Source organism: Triticum dicoccoides, chromosome 3A (genome assembly GCF_002162155.2).
Source record: "Triticum dicoccoides isolate Atlit2015 ecotype Zavitan chromosome 3A, WEW_v2.0, whole genome shotgun sequence".
NCBI lineage: Eukaryota > Viridiplantae > Streptophyta > Magnoliopsida > Poales > Poaceae > Triticum > Triticum dicoccoides.
In genome coordinates this window covers 20,752,116-20,757,390 of record NC_041384.1, presented here as the reverse complement: position 1 = coordinate 20,757,390, position 5,275 = coordinate 20,752,116, and positions in this window count along the sequence as shown.

The following is a 5,275-nucleotide window of genomic DNA, read 5'->3' as shown; positions in this document are numbered from 1 at the left end:
GTAGGCGTCTAGAAAAGACAATCTCTCGCATCCCGCGGTCGAGTCAACAATTTGATCTATGCGAGGGAGAGGAAAATGATCTTTCGGGCAGGCCCGGTTGATGTGCTTGAAATAAATGCACATTCGGAGTGATTTGTCCTTCTTAGGAACCATGACGACATTAGCGAGCCACTCGGAGTGGTATATCTCTCAGATAAATCCTGCCGCCAACAGTCGAGCCACTTCCTCACCAATGGCTTTTCTCTTCTGGACGGCGGACCGCCGAAGATGCTCTTTGACTGGTTTTGCAGATGAGTCGACTCTTAGACGATGCTCAGCCAGTCCCTTGGGAACACCTGGCATGTCAGCGGGCTTCCATGCAAAAATGTCCCAGTTCTCACGGAGGAACTGGATGAGCGCTTCTTCCTATTTCGGGTCGAGTGTCGTGGAGATGTGGGTCGGAGCTGCATCGGGGTCGGTCGGGTGAATGTGAACAGGCTTCGTCTCACCGGACGACTGAAATGCAGATTCTGTGGCGGGTTTCTTGGATCGCAGCAAGTCACTCGGATCTGTGTTTTGCTTGTATTCTTCGAACTCGACCGCTGTCACCTGGGAATCAGCAATCTTTGAGCCCTTCTGAAAGCACTCCTCTGCCTTTTTCCGATCACCGGTGACAGTGATCACTCCTTTGGGGCCGGGCATCTTCAATTTGAGGTACACGTAACATGGTCGAGCCATGAACCGTGCATAAGCTGGTCTCCCCAAAATGGCATGATATGCACTCTGAAAATCCACGACCTCAAACGTCAACTTCTCTTTGCGAAAATGTTTCGAATCACCAAAAACCACGTCCAGAGCTATTTGGCCGAGTGACTCGGCTTTCTTCCCTGGTATAACTCCATGAAAGCTCATGTTACTGGTGCTCAGTCGGGACATCGGAATGCCCATTCCTTTCAGTGTGTCTGCATGCAACAAATTCAGCCCACTACCACCGTCCATCAGCACTTTTGTCAATCGAGTGCCTTCGACAACTGGATCGACCACCAAAGCTTGCCTCCCAAGGGTGGCAATATGAGTCGGGTGATCAGATTGGTCGAATGTGATGGGTGTTTGGGACCATCTCAGATAATTTGCTTTTGCTGGGGCAACCATGTTCACCTCACGGTTAATAACTTTCAATCGACTCTTGCTTTCCACATCTGCAAAGATCATCAGAGTGGAGTTGATATGCGGATATCCTTCCTCACTGTCCTCCTTGTCTTCGGCCTTGTCCGACTCCTTCTCCTTGTCTTTAGACTGTTTTCCCTGAAACTGCTGGATCAGGAGTCGACATTGGCGAGTGGTATGCTTCGGGTAGATGATATTCCCCTCTTCGTCTTTCTTCGTGTGGATGTGACACGGCATATCCATCACGTCGTTCCCTTCTTTATCCTTTACCTTCTTAGGGTTCCAGGATCCTTTTGGTTTCCCTTTAAACTTTCGCTGAGTCACGGCCAGAGCCTCCCCAGGAGCTGCCGGTTCAGCCTTCCGCTTCTGTTTCCGACTGGTGTTTCCCTTTTCCGACTGACTCGGCTTGTGCTTGCCGCTTCGGAGTCGGTCTTCTTCTTCGCCGTTGGCGTACTTGGTAGCAATCTCCATCATCCGACTCAAGGTCATGTCACCGGTTCGACCAAATTTCAAACTCAATTCTCTGTTCTTGACACCATCCTTAAAGGCGCAGACTGCCTGATGATCAGACACATTCTCCACAGTATGGTGCAAAGTGATCCATCTCTGAATATACTCCCTGAGGGTCTCATTGGTCTTCTGCACGCAGACTTGCAGCTCCGTTAATCCAGCCGGTCGCTTGCAAGTTCCGTCAAACGTTCTGATGAACACTCGGGACAGATCTTCCCAAGTGTAAATGCTGCTAGGAGGTAATTGAGTCAACCATGCCCTGGCAGAACCTTCTAGCATGAGGGGCAAATGCTTCATGGCCACCTCGTCGTTCCCACCACCAATCTGAACTGCCACTCGGTAGTACTCAAGCCAAGTTTCAGGCTTAGACTCACCAGTGAACTTGTTGACTCCTGTTGCCAACCTGAAATTGGGAGGGATCACTGCGGCTCTGATAGCTTTGCTGAAACATTCAGGACCAGAAACATGCACTCGACTGCTCGTGGGCGCATCTCTGTCGAGTCCACCTCGATGGGCTCTGTTCCGGTCGACCAAGCCTTGCACGATAATGGATCGCGCGTCGAAGCCTGGTTCTCTAGGGTCGACTGGAACTCTTCGCCCCGCACTGAGCTGACGTCTGTCATCTTGCTGCCGAGGAGCGTAAGACCCACCCCTCGGAGGGGAATTGGGCACTCGACACCTATCATCTCGGTCGTGTCGGTCTCCATATTGGTCTCGCCGATTCTCGCGCCCTTCACGCCGCGGAGGCGATCTGGGGCTGTGAGCCGACTGAACAGTATTCGCAGCGACGGATCGACTGTGAATTCTGTTGCGCGACTGCGATACAGCTGAATTCTGATCGCCTGCTGCCCGGAGCAGATCCCTGATCTGCATCAAGCCTCTGCCAGCTTCCGACTGAGAGGGCTGGATGGACTCTGCAATACGGGTCGCAGCTGCTAAATTCTGGACTGGGGTTCGATATACCTGAGTCGGCGGGAAGAGTTGACGTCGACTGGTGTCGGGAACTCGTTGCCGCGCGCACTCGTCGAGTGCTCGCTGAAGATTCTTCAGTCGAGTGCGTTCGGCCAAATTGGCCAAACGCGCCTCCTCCAAGGCGCGAGCCTCGGGGGTTTCTCCTGTGATGGGAGTACGCAGGGCATCCACGTTCCTGCGGTGAAGTTCCTCTCTTTGCAGAGAGTCGAGTGGCTCGGGTTGGTACTCTTCGTGGTCTTGTGCGGGGTCGCCTCCGTCGCCTGCCCCACCATCACGGGCGAAGCCAGGGGGACTGCGGGGCCCGTCGACCATCAAGATTTCCGCCGCTGGATCACTGCTATCGCACTCGGATGCAGTCTCTACGGAGCCAGTCGACAGATCGAACAGGCCGTAGAGAGATTCGTCGGGCTCGATTGACGCAACTTGGGTGGTGGCCGTCTGGCGAGCCACCGCGTGCCTCACCCACCGCTGAAGCCTCGACCGGCCCGAGCGCTTACGCTGGCGGGAGACCGGGAGGGTGGCCGACGGGGGAGTCGACTGATACGGGGTCGACGGTTGCCGCAGCAGAACGCCGCGGACACATGCGCGAAAATGCGTCGCACCACGGACGGGGAGCGCATCGACGTCGAGTGGAGCCTCCTGGAGCCAGGCGGAGTCGTCAGCGACGAAGGTGAGAGCACCGAGACGGATCTCTCGACCCTCGACCAAAACTCCAGCAGCCACCATGATGAAAGTACTCGGAAGAATCGCAACTTCTCCACAAAATTGCTAAAACACCTGCCCCATGGTGGGCGCCAACTGTCGTGGTTCTAAGTCTGACAGTAGAGTGGGGGGTAGGTATGGAGAGGCAAGGTCCTAGCTATGGAGAGGTTGTAAACACAAGAGATGTACGAGTTCAGGCCCTTCTCGGAGGAAGTAAAAGCCCTACGTCTCGGAGCCCGGAGGCGGTCGAGTGGATCTTGTGTATATGGATTACAAGCTGCCGAACCCTTCTGCCTGTGGAGGGGGGTGGATTATATAGAGTGCGCCAGGTCCCCAGCCAGCCCACGTAATGAAGGGTTTAAGGTGTATTAAGTCTGGGGCGTTACAGGTAACGCCCCACATAAAGTGTCTTTACTATCATAAAGTCTACTTAATTACAGGCTGTTGCAGTGCAGAGTGCTTCTTGACCTTCTGGTGGTCGAGTGAGTCTTCGTGGTCGAGTCCTTCAAGTCAGTCGAGTGAGTCCCTCGTAGGTCGACTGGAAGGTGATCTCTTCTAAGGGTGTCCTCGGGCAGGGTACTTAGATCAGGTTCGTGACCCTACCCTAGGTATGTGACTCCATCAACCGGCGCCACCCACCACATGACCGGTCAAAGGGAATTTTTCGCCGAGCTCGACTCCGATGCGCGAGGCTCCGTCAAGTTCGGGGATGCCTCCGCTGTGGAGATAAAGGGCGTCGGCTCCGTCATCTTCACCACCAAGATGGGAGAGCACCGGCTGCTCACCGGTGTCTACTACATCCCCGCGCTAAGGAATTCCATCATCAGCTTGGGACAGCTGGATGAGAACGGCTCACGCATGCTGATTGAGCATGGGGTCCTACGCATCTGGGATCGCCAGCGTCGCCTTCTCGCCAAGGTGCCCAGAGGTGAAAATCGACTCTACGTCCTTGATGTGCAGGTGGCACAACCGGTCTGTCTCGCTGTCCATCGAGACGACGAGGCGTGGCAGTGGCATGAGCGCTTTGGGCACCTTCACTTTGAGGCCCTGAAGCGTCTAAGTGCCAAGGAGATGGTGCGAGGCCTGCCATGCCTCGACCATGTGGAGCAGTTCTGCGACATCTGCGTACTGACAAAGCAGAGACGACTCCCCTTTCCCCAACAGGCGAGTTTTCGGGCTAAGGAGAAGCTGGAGCTCATGCACGGAGACCTGTGCGGCCCGGTGACGCCAGCCACACTAGGAGGTCGACGCTACTTCCTGCTGCTCGTCGACGATCTCTCCCGCTACATGTGGGTGATGATCCTCGGCAGTAAGGGAGAAGCGGCGGACGCCATCAGGCGCGCGCAGGTTGGTGTGGAGGCGGAGAGCGGCCGCAAATTGCGCGTGTTGTGCACTGACAACGGCGGCGAGTTCACGGCGGCTGAATTCGCGTCGTACTGCACCGATGAGGGCATCCAGCGCCACTACTCTGCGCCGTACAGCCCGCAGCAAAACGGCGTCGTCGAGCGGCGCAACCAGACGGTTGTGGGGATGGCTCGGGCTCTCCTCAAGCAGAGAGGGATGCCAGCTGTCTTCTGGGGAGAGGCGGTGCTAACGGCCGTCTACATCCTCAACCGCTCTCCTACTAAGGCACTCGACGGCAGAACTCCGTACGAGGCCTGGCATGGGCGGAAGCCGACGATCTCTCATTTGCGGGTCTTTGGCTGCCTTGCGTTCGCCAAGGAGCTCGGCCACATCGGCAAGCTCGACGACAGGAGCACTCAGGGAGTCTTCATCGGCTACGCGGAGGGCTCAAAGGCCTACCGCATCCTCGACCCAAAGACACAACGTGTGCGCACAGCGCGAGACGTCGTGTTCAACGAAGGGCGAGGGTGGCAATGGGACAAGGCGGTGGACGACGGCTCGACGCCGACGTATGACGACTTCATTGTCGAGTACGCTCACT